This window comes from Hemicordylus capensis, chromosome 2, assembly GCF_027244095.1.
Source record: "Hemicordylus capensis ecotype Gifberg chromosome 2, rHemCap1.1.pri, whole genome shotgun sequence".
NCBI classification, from domain to species: domain Eukaryota; kingdom Metazoa; phylum Chordata; class Lepidosauria; order Squamata; family Cordylidae; genus Hemicordylus; species Hemicordylus capensis.
In genome coordinates, this window is record NC_069658.1 from 316,720,275 (window position 1) to 316,743,141 (window position 22,867).

Consider the following 22,867-nt stretch of genomic DNA (forward strand, 5'->3'; position numbering starts at 1 on the left):
TTTCTGCTTGTTTAGTCTAACATGTTCTTAGATTTCATATCTATGTCGTCAAAATTACCCTTTTCTTCCCCAGTACATAAATTCATGTGATATTTTCACAAATGTTCAGAATTTCAGCCCTTTTACACTTTTTTAGCATTCTGAATTATGTCTGTGGTTCTTTTGTTTCTATATGTGAACAGCATGGCTGCCATATACAAGATCAAATTTCCCACAGAAAACAATTTGATAGTATGAAATTGTCTGAATCCCATGTGCTGTTTGGCATGTGTAATGAATACACGATTGTACATTTTGTAACATATTTTGACTGCTGTCCCGCTGGACCGGTTTTTAAGTGAGTTCCAGCAGAGAAAATCTCTGACTTTTGAAAGATTGTCTTTTGATTCAGATTTTTGTAGGATTTTTACGGATGGCTCTAAATCTGCTCAGGATGGTAGAGTCTCCGCTGCATTTGTTGTACCCAGTTTGGGAATAGAAAAGGGTTGTAGATTGACTGATGGTGTAAGTATAATGACTGCTGAATTGACTGCTGTGGTCCTGGCTCTAGAATGGATTCAGGATATGCATCCTGGGAGGTTTGTGAATTTATCAGACTCCTTGTCAGGATTACAGGCCATCCAAGGGGGTAGCTTTTTGAATAAGTCTCCTGTGGTTGCAGAAATTTGGAATTTGAATAATCTTCTTTCTAGGGGTTTTCGCGTTAGGTTCCGTTGGGTTCGCTCTCACATTGAGATTTCTAGAAATGAACTTGCGGACTCTATTGCAAAATGATCTTTGGACCGTTTGTCTATAGATTGCGAGGTCCCTTTCAATGTTATGGAAGTCAGAAATTGGGTTGGGTTGGAGATGAGGAAGATTTGGCAGAAGGAATGGGATGATGACCCTACGAGTCAGAGGGTATATGCTTTTTGTCCGAAACTGAGAGACTTTCAGCTCTTCAATATTTCGGGAAGAACTCGTCAAGTCTCCCTGTTTAGAACACTGACGGGACATTGTTCAACTAGAGACAGGCTTCATCTCCTTGGAAAATCTGAGAACGATTTCTGCTCTTTGTGTGGAGTGTATGAGACAATTGATCACCTTTTGTGGGATTGTGTTCATTTTTGTGATGAACGTGAGCTTTTCCTTTTGTCTCTTCGCTCTGTTAATCTCTATGGCAGATCTCTCCAAGAACTGTTTTTGGACTGCCAATATTGGAAGATTGCTACTTCTCTTTTGTGTTGATTCCTTAAATTGTCTCATCTTTCTGAATATTTGTGACTCCATCTCCTCCTTTTGAACATTTGTGTATATTTTTTGGATCTCCAGTAGGTGGCGTTTGTGGGACCTTATGGTCCTGGTATGCCATTATCTCCTACAAGAAGAAGAAGAAGAAGAAGAAGATGAAGAAGAAGAAGAAGAAGAAGAAGAAGAAGAAGAAGAAGAAGAAGAAGAAGAAGAAGAAGAAGAAGAGGTGTGGGGGAAGTGCACCCTCCCCACCCTTAAAGTTATCTCCCCCAGCTTCGAACCTCCCAAACCACCAGGTGTTGGAACCTGTTCAGAGGCCCATAAAAGGGCCTCCGAACAGGTTTGTGCACATCCCTAATAGGTCAAGCACACCTCAATAGTGGGAACTGCCCTTCTCCAAATGTGATCATGTGCAGCGGTCCTTCCCAAGCCTCTACTCATTCATCCCTCCTATGACTGCTTCCAAATCCCTAATTTAATGGCATTTTAAACAAGAAGTTTGCAAATGTTCCAGGGGCAGATCTACAATTAAGCAAATATGTGCAAAAAACATAGGCCACCACTAAGGGGAGTTTGCAAACATTCCAGGGTCACCTCTAAGTGGAGCTGCACTCAAACTTTCAACTTAAATCATAATTCCCCCCTAGGGATCAATGGGAAAATAAATAAGAAGTTACGGTAATAATTAATCTGCCTACTTTCCTTTTACTATGATGTTAATTGATAATTAGTATCTTCATAAGTTGGCCCACTTCTACCTAAAACATTCAAATATCCACCATCTTGAACTGGGGTGCATGGCATCATCACAAACCACGCCATTAAGGTGTCACTTCAACTTTACCAAATTTGCTCCAAATCAGGTAGGCAGTTTACAAGTTAGCCCAGTTCCAGCTCAAACGTTCATGCATCCACCATCTTCAATTGATGTGGATGACATCATCACAAACTACGCTGTTGAGGGGTCCCTGTGTGCCACTACAATTGTACCAAGTTTGGTCCAAATCAGTCTAGGCATTGCGAAGTTGATAGGGACACACACACACGGACACACATACAAAGAACTGGATAATATCATTAGCTTACTTTCCTTAAGGAAAGCCTTGAAATTTCACATAGAGTTCCTACGTGATGACAGCATTAAATGTGTGGATGTTCAAGGAGATCACCCCTTTGTAGGATGTATTAGCAGCACGGGGCTATGGGATCACAGTCTCCTTAAACCTTTCACCTCATATAAACTCCAGCAGTTTGGCACGGATTGGTAATGACCAGGCCAAGCCTGGCCACATGCCTACAGGTTGAAGAGACATCAAACTGAAACAGGATGTGACGACCCTCCTTTAACTAGCCCTAACCACTTCCAGCACAGTACCTCCAGTGACTGTTGCCGGTGTCTGTCTTATGTTTCTTTTTAGATTGTGAGCCCTTTGGGGACAGGGTTCCATCTTATTTATTTATTATTTCTCTGTGTAAACCGCCGTGAGCCATTTTTGGAAGGGCGGTATAGAAATTGAAGAAAGAAAGAAAGAAAGAAAGAAAGAAAGAAAGAGAGAGAGAGAGAGAGAGAGAGAGAGAGAGAGAGAGAGAGAGAGAAAGAAAGAAAGAAAGAAAGAAAGAAAGAAAGAAAGAAAGAAAGAAAGAAAGAAAGAAAGAAGGCGAGCCAGCTAATGCACCCATCAAAAGCCAATTGTTCTGGGAGCAGTACTTCCACCCAAGAAATAACAGTTGGAATGCTCCATAGGGGAGCACAGAAGTGGCCATTTCTCACCCTATTAAGTTTGATAAGTTGGCCAACAAAGACCAGGGAGGAGACACTCGTGAGCAAACAATGCATCTGCATTTTGCACTAAGACACCTCGGCCTTAAGATAGTAAACAAATATAGCCCCATTCTCTCTATACACTTGAACATTTACACAGCCTGCCTTGCTTTTTGCCCACAAAGACAAACCTGCAGTGACTCGTCCATCCCCACAATGGACCCTGTTGTTTTGCAAAGGATTTCCCTACCCTCTGGGGTGGGACAACCACCTAAAAGAATCAATTGTTGCCTCAGGCCACATTTGCAACTATAACTACCCTAACCCAGCCACATAGCTTCAGAGTCCAGAATCCCCAGAATCTTCACTCCCAATGAACTCTCTCACACTGTGAGCTGTGGCTGCTGCTCCTCACTCCTCTTACTGGCTGCTTTACAACCTACTCAAGAGGAGGTGCCCTGCCCAAATGCTGTGCACTGAACCCACTCAGAAAAGATCGGTAACACTAACAACTCAACCCACCCATCCCTAAGCTTTCTTACCTATCTTTCTGTCTCCCTTCCCACTCTCCAGGCACCTTTTATTGTAAGCGCCAAAGTAGGTTCTTGTTCAGGACTTTAGTCAAATTATTGTAAGCCTCTAAGACTCTCATTCAAAACGCTAGCCAAATTATTGAATTGCCTGACCAAACCCTCTTCTTGCATTCTGTAACTCCCCATGTTTACCCTTAATGAACCCTTGAAACTGTACCTATGTTTCCTCATTCTTTCCAATATACCAGAACTGCTAAATTGATACTGTGTCTGAATTGCACTCCCAATCTGAGTGAAGTCCCCTGCCCTTAGCTCAAAAGTATAGTTGGAGCACCTAGCCAATCACTCCTGTGCAGTTCTAACAGATCCATGTTCCATTCTTGCACACAGGCCCCTTCAGAGCTTGTTACACCACTGACACATACTTTATAAGATGTCCACTAAAGGCCACAACACCCAAGACCTGTTAATATATGATCATTAACAAAGCAGAATCCATTTTCAGACATATCAGAACTTCACCAATTAGAATATCTACAGCAAATATGAGAGGACATTTCAGGTGCTCCAAAGGGGAAAGTATTAAAGATTGTCAAAATAAAACAAAAGAAAACAGAACACCCAACAGAAACACAGACTGATCAAAGACTAGGCAGGATACACATTGGTGGGTGCCAATAGTCAACCCCTGAAGACCAATTATAGTTCCTATGTGATCATTCCTCTTTTAATCAATTACCAGTAACAGTTGATATGGCTAAGATTCACAAGCTACTTAAACTGATGGACTTGGCACTTAGTTTGGCTCAGCTTTATTGTCTGTGGCTGCAATACTATGCACACTTTGAGGCAGTTCCCACGATCAGTGGGAGCCACCTGGGGAGGGCTTAGCCCGCTCTCCCTGCACACGAGCAGGCAGTCTGCTCCGGGCGGCCACAGCAGACACCCACACAACTTCTGGATCTGTCATGGAGCCGGTGGGGGCTGGGAGGATCGGGGGCTGAGCAGCCCCCAGAAGCTCTAGCATGCCCTGCGCGAGCACAAGGGGCATGCTGGAGAGACTCCGAGCCAGGAGGCTACTTTTCAGCCTTCCAGTCGGGGGTCTACTTGTGAGTTGCCATGGCGCAGAGCCGTGCCATGGCTACACACGATTATAAAAAACAGGTTTGCGGAGTGCTCGCTCCACAAACCTGGTTTAAGCACCGGGGTAGTTTAGCAGGTTACCCACTGAAGAACCACTGGGCTCGCATTCGAGCCCAATGGTTCTCACGATTGGAGATCCGCTAGCCTGATTTTCTCCCATCGTGTGAATAGCCTCTTTGTCTCATTGCACTCAGTAAAGTTTACTTCTGAATATGTAATGAATGTGTGCTTTATTTCTAAGTGGCTTGTAGATTTTACTATATACCATTATTTCACTATTTGTGTTTCTAACATACATCTACTTATGTTGAATGCCATTTCCAAGAGCATTTGTGATGAAGTGAAGAGGAATACAGTGACTGGTGGGCAGTTGTTGGTAACACCCCTGTGCAGTCACTATGTACTTCCCACGTTCCCCAAGTACAGTATTTGTCTGCAGCAGTATACAAACACTGTACCTCGGGAAGGTTTCCCATGACCAGGAATGTTGGATATCCATTATTCCAGATCATGGGGAAAAACTCTCCCTTTGGGTACTTACAGATGGAGGAAACTTCTTTAAAAAGAAGTTCTTACCACTTTTCTACTCAGTGTCCAGATGATGTCCTTAACCATCACACAATCTGCTGGCTATTTACTGCCAATTAAATGTGATGAGCATTGAGGTCTCAATTCTCATCAACAAGGATTGGCAACAAATGGCATTGCACGAAGGTCACAGACACTGGAGCTATTCTCACAACCAACAAAAATCAAGCTAGCAGAGGCTAGCCTGATTTTTGTTGGTCGTCAGAACCACCGGGCTCAGCTGCAAGCCCGGTGGTTCTGGAGCGGCTAACCTGCTCGAGAACCCCTAGCAAAAAGCAGGTTTGAGGAGCGAGCACTCCTGCAAACCTGCTTTTTGCGATCGTGAGTAGCCGCGCCACGCCTTCGCGCCATGCCTACTCACAAGTAGACCCCCAGCTAAGAGGCTTAAAAGCAGCCTCCCGGCTCAGGGGTCTCCCCAGTATGCCCTGTGCACTCGCGCAGGGCATACTGGGGCTTGCAGGAGCCGCACGGCCCCCGCTCCCCCCACCCCCGCCGGCTCCGTCTCAGAGCTAGCCATCATGTGGGCAGCTGATCCGGCCACCCAGGGCTCCCTGCCCGCTCATGAGCGGGGAGAGTGGGCTTAGCCCGCTCTTCCTGCTCACCAGACAAAACTGGGTCTCACTGATCATGAGACCCGGTCCATAATCTGGAGGCCAAGTAGAAAAGTGGTAAGAACTTCTGTTGTGAAACGGAGTATTCCACCATCTGGAAACATCCCTAGTGTTTGTTATTGCAGATGCCTTTTGCCATGATCCAAGCACTGGTGGTGAGCATCTCATTGCCTTTTTAGGGAATGTACATCACTGTCGCTCAAGAGAATACTTTATGATTGCCACACTCATTATTTCACCCCTTTAGCTCTCTGTGCACAGGTGATTATCCTCTTCCATTCTTTCTCCTCCTTTTCACATCTTTCCATACCCCTTTCTCTTTTCCATTTAATAAGAATATGCTAAACTATGCTAAAAAACGTAAGTTCCCACAATTTTTTTAAAAAACCCGGAAACCGCAATGCAGTATTCTGGTCAGTGCTCTTCATGAACAAAAGGATACAGTGACACAGCCCCTCAACCCGAACTGCTGTTATTCACTTACAGCCTCAGTGTCACTGAAGGATAAACATTTTTTATTTATGCAGCCCTCTAATCTTGACTCTGCATCATCCACAGAGGAGGCCAACAATACTACTTTCAGAAACACTGATAGAATGTTTGTTTGTTTGTTTTTTCAAATTTGTAGACCACCCTAAAACCTCAGTCTCTGGGCAGTTTACATCGAACAGATTAAAAATGAAGGCCTTAAAACAATTTAAAGCCACAGTGCAGATAAAAAGCTTGGGTGGAAAAAAAAAATCTTTAGAGACTTCTTTAAAGTTGTCAGAGATGGGGAGGCTCTCATTTTAGCAGGGAGTGCATTTCTGAGTCTCAGGGGAGCAAAAGGAAGGCTTATCTCTGAGTATTAGATGAACCTCTTCAGATGATCTCAATGGGCAGTGGGGCTCATCGTGAAGAACACAGCGCGGCTGCTCTCACAATGAACCAAAACAGGGCATGAGAATCCTGCTTGGCTGCCAAGCATGAGCTTGGCTGTCCGTGAGAACTGCCAGGAGCCGTATGGCTCCTGGAGGCTCCTCGGTGGCAGACCCAGCTATGAAGCCCAGCTGTTAAACAAGGTTAAGGGAGCAAGAGCTCCTTTAACACTGTTTAACTGACCATGTGTCTGCACTGGCTGCTTTCAGCCAGCACTGAGGTGCACCTGCTCGTCGCTGCAAGGATACCCACAACACTTGTATGATGCATTCTGGGATTTCTACAGAAAAGACCAGCTGACCAGATGTGGAAAGTTTAATGCATGTGAACACACATGTATGACATTCACACTTGTGTTTATGATTGTAATGCACTAAATTCAGTTAAGGCACTAAAAGGAAGAAAGACTTTTTGGAGACTACAAATGTCACCACAGTCTCTCTCTTATTCTATACTTCATTATCAGCATTAATTCTTATACTTGGGATATACTGTGGTTTACTGGACACAGCAGTACATGCTTACGTAGCAGACAGCTTTGAAAGCAGAACAGATGAAGCTAATTTCTTTCCACTCTATCAATCTGTTTTGTGCTTCCCAAAGCAGAACTCCTTAATACTGAAACTAAATACTTTTTAAATGGTCCATGTGCTGTCCTGAATCTTACATTTGACAGGCTGCCTCCCATACCCTTGACTTGTCCTTGAGAAGGCTTGAACAGCAATGACTCATTCTTTCCCAGCATTCATTTGGCTGTCATAAAACTCAGCAGACTGACACAGAATTAATCATACAGGAAACTCTCTGCATGGCAGGGACAGCCTCAGGTATCCTATAGTACTGTCAATATAACAAAAAGGAAGGGGGACTGAACAGAACTGAACAATACAAAATTCAAGAAATGAAGTGCATTTTTCCCTATATGCATTAATTTTGATGCCAAAACCGCTAGAAGCATAGCAATAATACAACATTCTTTTTCAGAGAAAACAGTGGGAACATTCATACAACTGGGTGGAGCGGGCGGGCGGGGGGGGAGGGCTGCACAAATCTTACCTTCCCCACCAGACAAGCCATTAAACATTGCTGGGAGCAGACAAGCCAATGCTGCACCAGGCGGCACAGAGCTCTGGAGGCCAGGATGACATGTCCCAGCCTCCAGGTATCACACAATGCACCACACACCGAGCATGGGGCCAGGGGCATAACTACCATTAGGCAAGGGGAGGCAGCTGCCTGGGGGGCCCCACGCCTCGAGGGGGCCCCCCAGAGGCAAGTCACATGTGAAGTGAGTGTGTGTGTATTAGCGAGGGACCCATTTTAAAATTTTGTCTCTGGGCCCACTCCAGCCTCATTACGCCCCTGCATGGGGCATTGGGGAAATCCCCGAGAAGATGGGCACTCTAGGCGCCAATCTCTATGTCTCGGGCAGGATGAACAAAGCCTGATGAGACACACAATTCCGGAGCCTGGATTAATGGTGCACAGGCGCCATTCACCCAGGCTAAAAAGCTGGGCTAGGTGGTGCTGTCCCGCTGGAACTAGACCCGATCCGATGGTTCTCACACACAGTCTAACCCAGGCTGGACTTCCAGCTGGGCTTTAGGCTGAGTCTAAAACACAGACTCAGAGTTTTACTTTACTTATTTGGAATGTTTTATCCCACAGTGTTATCTTGTCTCTCTCAAACACTAGATTCAGCAAGCAACTGAATCCTGCTAAATGCTGATAATTGTGCAAAGAATCACTTTTCTATATATAAAGAGGTGGTGATTCTTTCTAAGCAGGGGAAGAGCAACTGACCCTATCCATCTCCAGCACAGCATCCCTCTAGTGGCTGTTGCTGGTGTCTACCTTTGCATATCTTTTTAGACTTTGAGCTCCTTTCAGAACAAGAAACCATTTTATTACTTTTTAACTCTTTAGCTCATCTGTAGTTGCCCCAGGACTGTGGAATGTACTTCCTGCTGAGATAATAGCTGCTCCATCCCTGTTGGCTTTTAGGAAAATACTAAAGACACATCTCTTCAGCCAAGCTTTTTAGTTAGTTGGTGTGCTTTTATGGGCATTTTAATTTGATCTTTTATATGTTTTAACTGTTAAATCCTTGGTTTGTTTTATGCTGTAAACCACCTAGAGACTTCGGTAGTGGGTGGTATACAAATTTATTAAATAAATAAACTATGTAAACCATTTTGAAAACCTCTTGTTGAAAAATGATATATTAGTAGTAGTAGTAGGAATAGGAGTAGGTGTAGGAGTAGGAATAGGAGGAGTCTGCTTTACTCTTTCTTGGCTATCACAACTCCACTAAAATACCCAAACACACTACAATTAGTTCCCTTTTTCAATTTTAACAAGATTTCTCTTAATAGTTTACACTTCGAGATATTAGTGATTGAGAGCCTCCTGAATTCTTTAACAAGAAAAAGCATTGCTTCCATGTAAATGGGTGTTAATGAAGATAGATTCAGACCTCAGTGTAAGACCCAATATCATAAGCATGGCCAGATGTGAATGATAAACAAAGCATTCGTGAAAGGAAGCAACTGAAATGTACTCTGATCTTCAAAAGATGGCCATATTGACACATCGGAGAGTTGCACTTGAATTGATCATGTACTGTAAATGTACGCATCCACACACCCTTGGATGCACTAATCTAGCCCCCTGAATTCCTAAGTGTTGCAAGATGGATACAAGGTTTCATTCCATCCCTTTTACTAATCTAACAATATACACACAGGGATTCACAAATATCAGCTTGGCTCATTTAGCAAAGAAAAGCAGAATTTTGGCAACAATCCTACCTCTATTTCCTCTGTTATGTGCAACAAGCTTTGTGGAGAGGCAAGGATTTCTATAATCTAATTGCAATATACAGAAGACAAGAGGCAGCAGAAACCTTTCCTGCTGTTTTTTTTTCCATTCTCCCAAATAGTGATGAAGTGAGAGGAAACTCAAGTATAAGAAGGCTTAGGGGAGAGATGGGATTTTCTCTCTCATTGCACCGAAGAATGAATAAAACAAGGGTTGATATCCTGGGGGGAAGGGGAGTGCTATGGAGTGCATCACTGTGGGGACATGGCTGTTTGTATGTTCAAGTGGGTGATGCACCTGGGTAACAATGGTTTTAATAATACCTACATGGGCATCACGTCTACTGGACAAACAGGGACAAATGTCCCTGGGCCCAGAGGGCTGGGGGGCCTGCAAGGGGACCCCAAGAAGGCCGCCCCGCTGGCACCCTGCCCTGCCCCGCCACCAACCCTGCCCCGCTGCTACTGCTTATCTTGGCCTCCAGGGGGGTGGGGGTGAGCCAAGCAGGGCAGGCCACCCCCTGTGGCAGTGGTGGTGGGCACTGTGGCTGGCAGGCTTCTCTAGCCAAACTGTCCAGCCAAACTGTGCACCTGAGCAGTTCAACGATGGATGTTGCATGGCCGTTAGGGAACAGGCATGTGGCATCCGTATTTAAACTACACAGGCGCACAGGGCAGTCAGAGAGGCCTGTCAGCCTCATCACTCGCCGCTGCCACAAGCGCTGGCCTGCCCCGCTCAGCTCACCTCCCACATCATGGAGGCCAAGAAGCAGCAGTGGCGGGGCAGGGGCAGGGGCAGTGTCAGGGGTGGCCACCAGCCAAGGAGGAGGTAGGATTCCCACCTTCCCCACCAGACAGGAGCGGTGGCAGGGAGATGTTGGTTGTCCCTTACATCTTACATCAGATGTAGGGGGCATGGCTTAGGGTGCTGGGGTGTATGCACGCTGCGTGTGCACGATGGGGGGGCCTGCCCAGATTTTGTCCCCTGACTCCCAGGGGGTCTCAAATACCTACACCCCTGAATACCTAAGCAGGGATCTTTGGATCTTCAGTGCTTCTGGTTGCCAGACTTGCTTTTTCCAATCCACAACAATCATGTGATGCCATGTTATTCCCAGGGATATTCAGGGTAAATAAAATAGCAAAAGCTAGCTGCTAGGGAGGTATCTCATTCTTACAGCCCTGTGCTGATGCCATGTCAGCCATTGAAAATGCTTAAAGGCATCCATGCTTTTGCCGCTGCCACTGGTAATCGGCCGCAAAAACAGCTGGGGGAAATCATGTCCATTATCCCCCAAAATGCCCCTTTATTTTCACCACTTCCTGTTGAACAGACAAAATGAAGAGACAGTTTCAAAGCAGCAATACTGTAATTAAACCTTGGTAACTGGGCATGATAAGCCACCTAACAGCGCAGCAGGTAAATTACTTTACTTGCAAGCCTGAGGTTGCCGGTTCAAATCCCCGCTGGTATATTTCCCAGACTATGGGAAACTCCTATATTGGGCAACAACGATACAGGAAGATGCTGAAAGGCATCATCTCATACTGTGTGGGAGATGGCAATGGTAAACCCCTCCTGTATTCTATCAAAGACAACCACAGGGTTCTGTGGTTGCCAGGAGTTGACACCGACTCGACAGCACACACTTTAACTTTAGCTGGGCAAGATACACCTTTTAAATTGGGAACCCTCCAATACTGAGCAGGGGGCCAGCAGCTATCCTTATTCAACCCATAGGTGTGTCTCTTCTAGTGGTTTTTGCTGGTGTCCTCCTTCTCTTTCTTTTTAGATTGCATGCCCTTTGGGGAGAAGGAACCATCTTCTCATTCTTTTCCCAATGCAAACTATTCTGTAAACCATGTTTGTTAATAAGAATATACATATTCTTATTATTAATAATAATATTTCAACCATTCATAGTATTGCAAAAACAAACAAAAAATCTGTTATTACAAACAAGTTCTACCCATCACAGCCAATTTATTGAAGTAAAAGGACTTAAAGTAGCTGTTCTTGTGCAAAAGCTGTTACTATTAAAGGAAGATACATTCCTCCAACTATCAACAGCTTAATATGCTTGAGTAGTTGTAATTTCATCCATCTTAAGGAAACCATAGTAGATGTAACATGCTAATAATGCAAGGATATATCCGTGACTATTTGTAGTGTCAATGCATGGTTTTAATTTCCTTTCTAGAAGAAATTTCAGACACCATTAGAAAAATCTACCTTGGTAGCCAAGGTCAAACTGACCTACACTACAGCCTAGCACTGAACACTGGAAAAGCAGTTTGCATTATGTTTTTCAAATGCATTTGTCTGTCACTTTGTATGACCATTGCTCACTTGCATACTTTCAGTACTTCATGGACTGTAGGGGCTATTGAAGTTACTTAGAGCAGCATGCTGAGTTTAGGGCTTGTTCCCAGTGCCTAGAAGAACAGGTTTTAGGATGTTGTTGAAACAACCACACAGGATGCCAGAAAACAGACAAATAGCTTCTAAACATAAGATGGAAAGTTCAAAAGAGTTGGGATTTTCTTCAGAGAGTGGCATACTTGAATGGAAAGGATAAAGAACAGATAATACATTTTCAAGTAGATTTTATATTATGAAAGATAGAGGTCCAGTTATCTGGCTTTAAGTTCACAGAGCTTCCTCTGTGTAACTTACACATATCTTTCTTGGCTAGCAAGAAGAAGGAACTTGTGTCACTTTTCTATAGAAAACAGCTCCTTCGTTTCAGGGAGCAATAGAGAGACTAATTAAGTAAAGATGTGTTATCTTAAAAATTGCTAAATTAACAGACCACTTCATTCCTGAAAAGTTCAAAGAGGCTTTTCCAGTAAACAGCCATTTTTTAAAAAATCACCTCAGGCCGAGAGAGTCTATGGTGTCAAACCTTTAATATCAGTCCTTACAAATGCCGAGTCAGATGAAGCAAGCACTGACCTACAAAATACTTATTCTGGTGCAGTACATTTTTTAATCATCAAGATTCCATGGAACTCTTTATTATTCTAGTGGCAAGAGATTAACATAGCTACCATTCTGGAATTTTTTCTTCAAAAGGATATTGCTATCATGGCAACATAATATCAGTGCAATACTTCAGAGGAATTCTGCCCCTACAGCAACCACATGAACACCAGCCCAAACATTCATAGCGCTGGGTTACAGCACTGGGTCACAGATTCAGACTCGGTGCCACAATATTTGTCAATATGCATCTGGAAATGAAATCCAGTTCAGAAAAGACACATGACATACTCATTCAAGGACTATACTATTCCAAATGTGAGGGAGAGGCATAGTTAAATGATATGCCACAATCTAAAATTCCCTGTAGAGATCTCTCTATTCAGAGATAGGAAATAAGATTAGTAGAGAGAAGGCATAAGAACATAAGAATAGCTGTGCTGGATCAGACCCAAGGCCCATCCAGTCCAGCCTCCTGTTTCACACACTAGCCAACCAGATGCCTCTGAGAAGCCCAATGGCATGCCCCCTCTCCTGCTGTTACCACCCTGCAACTGGTATTCAAAGACATCTTGTATCTGAGCCTGGAGGTGGCCAATAGCTACCAGACTAGTAGCCATTGATAGGCCTGTCCTCCATGAATTTAACTAAACCCCTCTTAAAGCCATCCAGGCTGTTGGCTATTACCGCATCTTGGGGCAGGGAATTCTATAGGTTGGTTATGCGTTGTCTGAAAAGGTACTTCCTTTTGTCATTTCTAAATTTCTTGGCAATCAGTTTCATGGGATCACCCCTGGTTCTAGTGTTATGAGAGATGGAGAAAAAATTCTCTCTATCAACTTTCTCCACACCATGCATGATTTTATAGACCTCTTGATCTCTCCCCCTTTTTCCTGAACTAAAAAGCCTCAAATGTTGTAGCCTTGCCTCGTAAGGAAGGTGTTCTAGGCCCCTGATCATCTTGGTTGCCCTCTTCTGCACCTTTTCCAGTTCTATAATGTCCTTTCTGAGGTATGATGACCAGAACTGTACTCAGTACTCCAAATGTGTTTGCACCATAGTTTTGTATAAGGGAATTATAATATTAGCAGTCGGGGCGGAGCCACCATTGGGAGAACGTGGGCAAAGAATCCGGACTACCACCCCCAGAGGTCGCCAGCGCAGACACACACACACACACACACACACACACACGTCTGACATCAGATGCAGGGGCATTATTTCACTCCCAAACAAGGCCCCAGAAGCGTGGGCTGACACTGCCCAACACTGTGCAGGCCGATCTCCCTTCTAAACAGGGCCGTGTGGCCCTGCTTTGGAGGGAGACCACACCACCGCGTCTGATATCAGATGCTGAGGTGTGCCTAGCCAGGCCCCCACATCTGACGTCAGACGCAGGGGGTGGGGCCAGGGGGCTGTGGCAGCAGCTGAACATGAGCTAACAGGAGCCTCCCTACGTGCCTGTTAGCAGGCACCCCCTTCCTAATGATTCCAAGCATGGAATTGGCCTTTTTTCACAGCTGCCACACATTGAGTTGACCCTTTCAACAAGTTGTCCACCAGAACCCCAAGATCCATCTCCTGTTCAGTCACCGACAGTTCACACCCAATCAACATATATGTGAAGACAGGGGGTTTATGCCCCAATATGCATCACTTTACACTTGCTAACATTGAACCAGATCTGCCATTTGTTGCCCATTCACCTAGTTTGGAGAGATTGTTTTGGAGCTCCTCAGAATCTCTTTTGGATTTCACTACTCCAAATAGTTTGATTTCATCTGCAAATTTGGCCACCTCTCTGCTTTCCCCAATTTCTAGATCATTTACAATATGAACAAGTTAAAGAGCGCTGGTCTCAGTATGGATTCATGGAGGACCCCACTTCTTTCTTCCTACCATTTAGAAAACTGTCCATTTACACCTAGCCCCTGTTTCCTGTCCTTAAAACAGTTACCAATCCACACATAAACCTGTCCTTTTATTTATTTATTTGACTGATTGACTGACTGACTGACTGATTGATTGATATTGATTGATATACTATCCTTCCAAAATGGCTCAGGGCAGTTTACAATTAAAACAAACCACTAAAACAGTAAAGTGCTAAAACAAATTAAAAAACAATATAACAATTAACAATTTAAAAACATTTTAGAACTAAATAATTAGAGTGATTAAAAACCTTGAAATCAGGTTTTGAATTTTAAAATAAACCAGATATTAAAACCTTCAAAATTTAGGAAGCTGAGAAAGCTTGGGTGAAAAGATGGGTTTTCAGGTGTTTTTTGAAAATTGCCAGAGATGGGGAGGGTCGTAGCTCAGCAGGGAGTGCATTCCACAATCTCGAGGCAGCGACTGAGAAGGCCCGTCTCTGTGCAGCCACTAAACAAGTTCGCGGTAACTGGAGACGGACCTCATCAGATGACCTCAATGGGCGGTGAGGCTCATAATGAAGAAGACGCTCTCTTAGATACCCAGGGCCTAAGCCATTTAGGGCTTTGTAAGTTATAACTAGCACTTTGTATTTTGTCCAGAAACCTATTGGCAGCCAGTGTAACTCCATCAGTAAAGGAGTAATATGGTCTTTCTGAGATGACCCAGAGACCAACCTGGCTGTCGCATTCTGAACCAACTGAAGTTTCCAGACTATGTACAAAGGCAGCCTCACGTAGAGCACATTACAAAAGCCCAGTCTGGAGGTTACCAACAGATGTACCACAGTTTTGAGGTCATTGATCTCAAGAAACGGGCGCAGCTGGCGTATCAGCCGGAGCTGATAGAAAGCACCCCTGGCCACCGCCTCAACCTCAGAAACCAGGGAGAGGTGTGAATCCAGACGTACTCCCAGACTGCGAACCTGTTCCTTTTGGGGGAGTGTGACCTCATCTAGAACAGGCAGATCAAAATTGTCTCTAGAGTTCTGACCCCGCACAATAAGTACCTCCATCTTATCTGGATTCAATTTTAGTTTATTCTCCCTCATCCAGCCCATTACTGCTTCAAGGCAGGCATTTATGGAGGATATGCCAGCTCCTGAAGACGTTGACATGGAGAAGTAGATCTGGGTGTCATCAGCATACTGGTAACACCCAGCTCCAAATCACCTGATGATCTCTCCCAGTGGTTTCATGTAGATGTTAAAAAGCATTGGAGAAAGTACGGAGCCTTGAGGGACACCATACTTAAGCTCAGATTTTGAAAAGCAACAGTCGCCAATTGACACCATCTCGAATCTATCCAAGAGGTAGGAGCAGAACCACTGTAAAACAATGCCTCCCACCCCCAAACCCTCAGATGTTCCAGAAGGATACTATGGTCGATAGTATCAAAAGCTGCTGAGAGATCCAAGAGGACCAACAGAGTCACACTTCCTCTGTCAATTCCCAATTGGAGATCATCCATCAGGCCAACCAAAGGAGTCTCTACCCAACAGCCCACCAAAAAACCAGTTTGAAATGGGTCTAGATAATCAGTTTCCTCCAAGACCGCCTGGAGTTGAGAGGCCACCACCCTCTCAATTACCTTGCCCAGCCATGGGAGATTGGAAACAGGCCTATGATTGCTCAACTCTGAAGGATCTAATGCAGGCTTCTTTAGAAGAGGTCTAATGATTGCCTCCTTAAGACAAGGAGGCATCATGCCCTCCCTCAGAGAAGCATTTATGATTTCCACCAGGCTGTTTACAACAACCTCCCTGCTAGATCGAACAAGCCACGTGGGACAAGGGTCAAAAGAACAAGTGGTTGGCCTCACCGCTCCAAGAAACTTGTCCACATCCTCAGGAGTCACAAACTGAAACCGATCCAGTCGAATCACATAAGAGGAGTCGTTGGGCACCTCCAGCTCAGATATCAAATTAATTGTGGAGTCTTCATCTAGATCGTCCTGAATCTGAGAGATTTTATCTGCGAAAAACTCTTTAAACACATCACAGCGGGTAACTGATGATTCCAAATTCTAGTTCGGGGGGGGGCATATACTAATCCCCTCACAACCCTGAACAACTCCGCTGGATGTGAACTCGCAGAGGCAATACGGGCAGAAAAGAACTGCCTCTTTGCCACCCGTATTGTCTGAGCATAGATCTTTAGATGTGCTCTATGTCACAATCTGTCAGATTCGAGTAGAGTCTTCCTCCACTTGCGCTCCAGTCGCCTACCTTGCCACTTCAGCCCCTGTAGATCTTCCGTATACCAAGGTGCCAATTCTGAAGCGGGTCGGAGGGGATGCTTAGGAGCAATTGTGTCTACTGTCCTGGTGAGCAAATTGTTCCAATTCTCAACCAGGGCATCAACAGGATCACCGGTAAAGCCAACACTGAATCCCTCCAAGGCTTCTTGGAATCTTACTGGATCCAATGACCTCTTCGGCCTATAAGCAGCCACACCACAGCATTTTGGCCAGTGGAAGCTTCTGACTCGTCTTCAAAGGCAACCCCAGGTAGAGAGCATTGAGGTAGTCCAACTGTGAGGTGACGAGGGCATGAGTTACATTTGCCAAGGCCTGGTAAGGCTGCAGTTGGTGCACCAGACAAAATTGGGCAAAGGCTCCCCTGGCCACGGCTTCCACCTGCTGTTCCAACAGGAGCTGTGAGTCCAGGATAACCCCCAAATTGCGGGCCTGCTCTGGATTAAGTCCAGGATTGTCTTCTCTCTGGTTGGTTCCATGACTAACTGTTCTAGGGCACTGTCATTCAGCGTATTTAGAAATCTGTCCTCTTTGTCATTACCTGAATGTGAATTTACCCAGTCTGTGCGTGGGTAATTGAAGTCATCCATTATTACAGCTCTGTCTCTCTTTGATGCCTCCGATTTCCTTCTGCAACTCCCAATCATTGTCAGCATTTTGATCAGGAGAATGATAGCACATTTCTTTTCAGAACTTTAAGAACACCCGCAGTTTCTATGGAGGACTCCGGTCTTCCTAGGTTTCTTAGCTTGCTAGATTCTATCCCTTCTACAGTGCTACTCCACCCCCAATTTGCCCCTCCCTGTTCTTTCTATATAGTTTATATCCAGAAATAACTGTGTCCTTCAAGTTCTCACTGTTCCATCATGTTTCCATTATGCTCACCATATTTATATTTTCATTAGCAACCAAGCACTCTAGCTCGCCCATCTTGGTATGGAGGCTTCTGGCATTGGCATAGAAGCACCTATACACTAGGAGTGTGCACAAAACCAGTTTGCCTGGTTCAGTTCGAGTCTGGACCAGACTCGGACTGGGCATGTTCAGTTTTAGCACCCTAAGCTAGAACCCCTCCTCGGCTCGAGTTCAAGTTAATTCAGTGTTCTAACTGTAAAATAATACTTTTTAAAAAAAAACAACCAGGTAGAACCCCCAAGCCTTGTTCAGTTTGAAGCTGAACCAAATCAGGCCCTGTCTGGCTTGAGGGTGAGCCTCCAAACAGGCCTGGTTTGATCGCAAACCGGTCTGTGCTCGAACCAGTTCACACATCCCTACTATACACCAAATCTCTTACCTGGTGTGTGCTACCTTTCTTGTGGCCATTTGATCTCTTTGACTGGCTAGCACATCCTTCTGTCCGCTCTTTATCTGACCCTACCCTGTCCCCTTATGGTTTATCTGAAGCATTTACACCCTCACACCTTAAGGAATGGTATTTGCCAAACCAGATACTGGCTAACTCCTGTCGGCTATCCCCCAGGTGTCATTTTAAAAGCTGCTCTGTGAACTTTTTTATTTGAAGCACCAGCAGTCTGGTTCCATCTTGGTTGAAAGGGAGCCCAACCCTTTTGTACAGGCTCACCTTGTCCAAAAATGTATCCCAGCACCTAACAAATCTAAACCCCTCCTCCCAGCACCACCATCTCATCCATGTATTGAGACTCTTCAGCTCCACCTGTCTCATTGGTCCTGTGTGTGTATTTCTGTGCATCTTAGCATTTCTGAGAATGCTCCCCTCGGGGTCCTGGACAGGCTTTTAGTCTAGTCTGCCATATCCTACTAGCTTTCTGAATGCAAGGAGGTTTTGACTTGAGAGACTAATTAAAGTCTAGAATTAGCAGGTTTCCATAGTTCTATCTCATAGATATTCTATGGGTTGGCTCCATCTAGCTTCTAAATTTATATGGTTTTTAAAATATTTGAATAGATGTGTTCTGTTGCCTTATATTCATTCATATATCTGTCTTCAGGTAATCTATATGCATGTGTGATCATGTATATCGAAGTAGCATAATAGGCTTGGCTGAAGAAGGGATATTCATTTTTGTGCCCATCAGAAAGCTCACTCAAAAGAGCATTATGATGTGTACTAGCTGCTGAGGGAATTGGCACTTCTAACCACAAAGCTAGTTACTGTTAACTGAACAGAAATCCTTCAGAGTAAATGCCACATTTATGGCACTCCATGCTTATAAAGTACATGCCACACCTATGACATTTTTCTGAAGAGGCAAACTCCATGAGCATGAAAGAGTTTGCTTCTATGATTGGAAGGTTGGGATGTGTGGAGAGTGCAGTGGGGTTGAGGCTTCTCAGTGCATGGGCACCAGGGTGGGACTTCCAGTGCCCATGCATTGAGAAATTTGTGAGAACAGCAGCCTTTTTTTTTTGGTGGGGGGACATCTGAATAAGTATAACATTTATGCAAAATTAGGGAGGTTTGCCCTGATATAAATCACTTCCCCCTTACTTACAATGAACAACAATGAACAACAATAGGTATTTTTATTGCTTTACTTTGATGCTTTACCAAGAGCACATAAGCACATATGCACATCAGTAAAACATTGCAAAAAGAAGGCTGATACTATCATGCATACCACAACCTTTTTCCAGTGTTTCAACAATGCACATATGCGCATCAGTAATGGAAATGCAAGGAACATTAATGAACTGAATAAACTGAAAACTTCAGCACAAGTAACACCCTACAAAATTCAGCAATAAAAACTAAAACTATAGAAAATTCCTAATTTTTTGGTTCAGCTTTGAAAACAAGACTAGGAAATTCACAACTCCAAAATCCCAGAGAAATTTGAATGATGGTGTTTAATTAATTAAGATATTGAAAAGATTATATCCCACTTTCCCATCTCAAATGGGAAGGCAGCTAACAGGATGCAATAAAACAAGTTCACAAATAAAACCATAATTTAAAACAACGGGAGGAATTATTCTGCAGGATATGCATTGGAAACCGTGCATTGATGTTTGATCATGTTGGTTTTATTTTATTTTATTTTATATTTATTTATTTAACATATCTCTATGCCTCCCAAACCTTACATCTCTGAGCGGTTCACAACAAAAACAGAGAATTTAAAACATTAATTAAAACAGATAAATGACAAAAAAGAAATTAAAACATTATGTTAAAATAAATGATAGCAAAAAGTTAAAACATTACAACAATTTAAAACCTTAAAACAATATTTTTAAACAAAGTTAAAACTATTAAAACAGTATTTAATTAAAAGCCTGGATGAACAAATGCGTCCTTAAAGTTTTTTTAAAAATTGTCAGAGATGACGAGGCTCTTATTTCAGCAGAGAGCACATTCCAAAGCCTCGGGGCAGCAACGGAGAAGGCCCGTCCCCGAGTATATGCATGTGCACGGTCCAGACTGTTCCGGAATGGCACCGAGTGGGGGTGTCCCTTTAAGGGTGGGGGGGTAGAACTTACCCCTCCCACCGCTCTTCCCCTTCCGGCGCTGTCATATTTAGTGAAGATTTTGGGGCGGCAGCGTTCTTCGCTGCCGCCCCTGCCCCCGTCGTCGCCTGCAAGTCCTTCTAAGTGTTGCACACATGCGCGCGCGGCGGTGCGTGTGTGCCTGCCGCCTACGTCACACGCACGCTGCGTGTGACGTAGGCGGCACGCGCATGCGTGCAGCACTTAGAAGGACTTGCAGGCGACGACGGGGGCAGGGGCGGCAGCGAAGAATGCTGCTGCCCCAAAATCTTCACTAAATACGACAGCACCAGAGGGGGAAGAGCGGCGGGAGGGGTACATTCTAACCCCCCCCGCCCTTAAAGGGACACCCCAACTCGGTGCCGGACTGCCGGACCGGTTCGGTCCGGTCTGGCTCGGAACCAGTCCGGAGGCCTCCAACATGGCCTCCGGACCAGTTCGGGACCCATAGGGGAAAAAAAAAATTCAGTGCCGGAGGGGGGAAAGCGGCGGGAGGGGTAGGTTCTACCCCCTGCCCCTGAAGGGAGACTCCCCCCCTCGGTGCCGGTCCGGACCGTGCACATCCCTACCCGAGTAGCCACCAGACGAGCCGTGGCAACTGCAGACAGACCTCTCCTGATTATCTCAATAGGCGGTGGGGTTCATGACGAAGAAGATGTTCTCTTAAATACCCAGGGCCCAAGCGGTTTAGGGCTTTATAGGTTATAACCAGCACCTTGTATATTGCCCAGAAACTTATCAGCAGCCATTGTAGCTCTTTCAATACAGGAGGAATATGGTTTCTCAAAGATGAGCCGGAGACCAACCTGGCTGCCGCCTTCCGAACCAGCTATAGTTTCCAGACTACGTCCAAAGGCAGTCCCACATAGAGCACATTACAGTAATCCAGTCTGGAGGTTACCAGCATATGTACCACTGTCTTGAGGTTGTTTATCTTAAGAAACCGACACAGCTGGCATATCAGCCAAAGCTGATAAAAGGCAGCCCTGGCCACCACTTCAATCTGGGAAACCACGGAGAGGGTCGGGTCCAGAAGCACCCCCAGACAGTGCACCTGTTTCCTTCTGGGGAAGTGCAACCCCATCCAGAACAGACAGATCAAACTCATCTCCAGGGTTTTGACCACGCACAATAAATACCTCTGTCTTACCTGGATTCAGTCTCAGTTTGTTATCCCTCATCCAGCCATTACCACCTCCAGGCAGGCACTTAGGGAGGTTATGCCTTCTCCCAATGAGGTTGACATGGAGAAATAGATTTGGGTGTCATCAGCATACTGACAGCACCTCACACCAAATCTCCTGATGATCTCTCCCAGTGGTTTCATGTAGATGTTAAACAACATCAAAGACAATACGGAGCCCTGAGGGACACCATACAAAACTTCAGATTTTGAAGAACAACAGTCTCCAAGGGACACCATCTGGAACCTGCCCAAAAAGTAGAAGTGGAACCACTGCAAGGCAGTGCCCCCCACTCCTAACCCCCTCAGATGCTCCAGAAGGACAGAGTCATACTTCCTCTGTCCATTCCCAATTGGAGATAATCCATCAGGCCAACCAAAGCAGTCTGGAGCTGGGAAGCCACAACCCTCTCTTTGCCCAACTACAGAAAGTTGGAGACAGGCCTGTAGTTACCCAACTCTGAGGGATCCAAGGCAGGCTTCTTCAAAAGTGGTCTAATAATTGCCTCCTTAAGTCAAGGAAGCATCCTTCCCTCCCTCAGAGTCTCATTACCATCTCTACCAGGCCTCCTACAACAATCCCCCTGCTAGATATTATAAGCCATATCTAGGAAGGCTCAAGAGGACAGGTGGAAGGCCACACCGCTCCAAGCAGCTTGTCAACGTCCTCAGGAGTCACAAACTGGAACTGATCCAACCTAACCACACAAAAGGAGTCGCTGGACACCTCCACATCAGACACTGAAGTAACTGTGGATAGATACCAAGTATATTTTGCTATTATATAACAAAATCTTAATAAATATTTAATTTAAAATACTTTTTAAAAGGAAGAGGAAAAACAAGGGGTGGGGAACACAAAATTAACACAATAAAACACATCAGAGCGTTAGAGCCATAAAACAACAGGAGGGCCAGAGGAAATTAATGGTGCCAATCAGGCCTCATGCAAGATAGAGTTCCATAGTCTGGGTGCCACTATCTGTGTTCCAATTCATCTAGCCTCTATAAATAATAGGATGCGGAACAGAGCCTCCAATGATAAAAGCAGCTGCTGGGCAGGTTCATGTGGGGCAAAATGAGCCTTCAGGTATCCAAGATCCCAAGGCTATATAGGTACAAGCAAAGCAGCTGGAATTGTATACGGAAACGCTATGGAAGCCAATGAAGACCAAAAAACACTAGAATAATGTGTTTTTACCAGTCAGCATCAGAGAGCACTTTGGCTGCCACATTTTGCCAACTGAAGTCTCCAGGGATAGGTTCACATAGACCATGTCAATCTATAACTAAGGCATGAATTACTGCAGCCAAATCTGCCTTCTTCAGGAAAAGGCACTAACACACTAGCCGATGCTGAGCAAACACACTCTTGGCCACAGTTGTAAGATGGACCTCAAAGGTGAGCCCCAGAGCACTTCAAGGTGAGTCCCAGAGC

The 22,867-nt window shown here is 44.8% G+C and overlaps 1 protein-coding gene across 30 annotated transcripts in view; it reads right to left on the bottom strand.

Annotated features, from left to right (window-relative positions):
- The window catches only part of ATP2B2 (ATPase plasma membrane Ca2+ transporting 2), a 697,462-nt gene that overhangs the window by 186,346 nt on the left and 488,249 nt on the right, over positions 1-22,867 (bottom strand). The window lies entirely within an intron of this gene.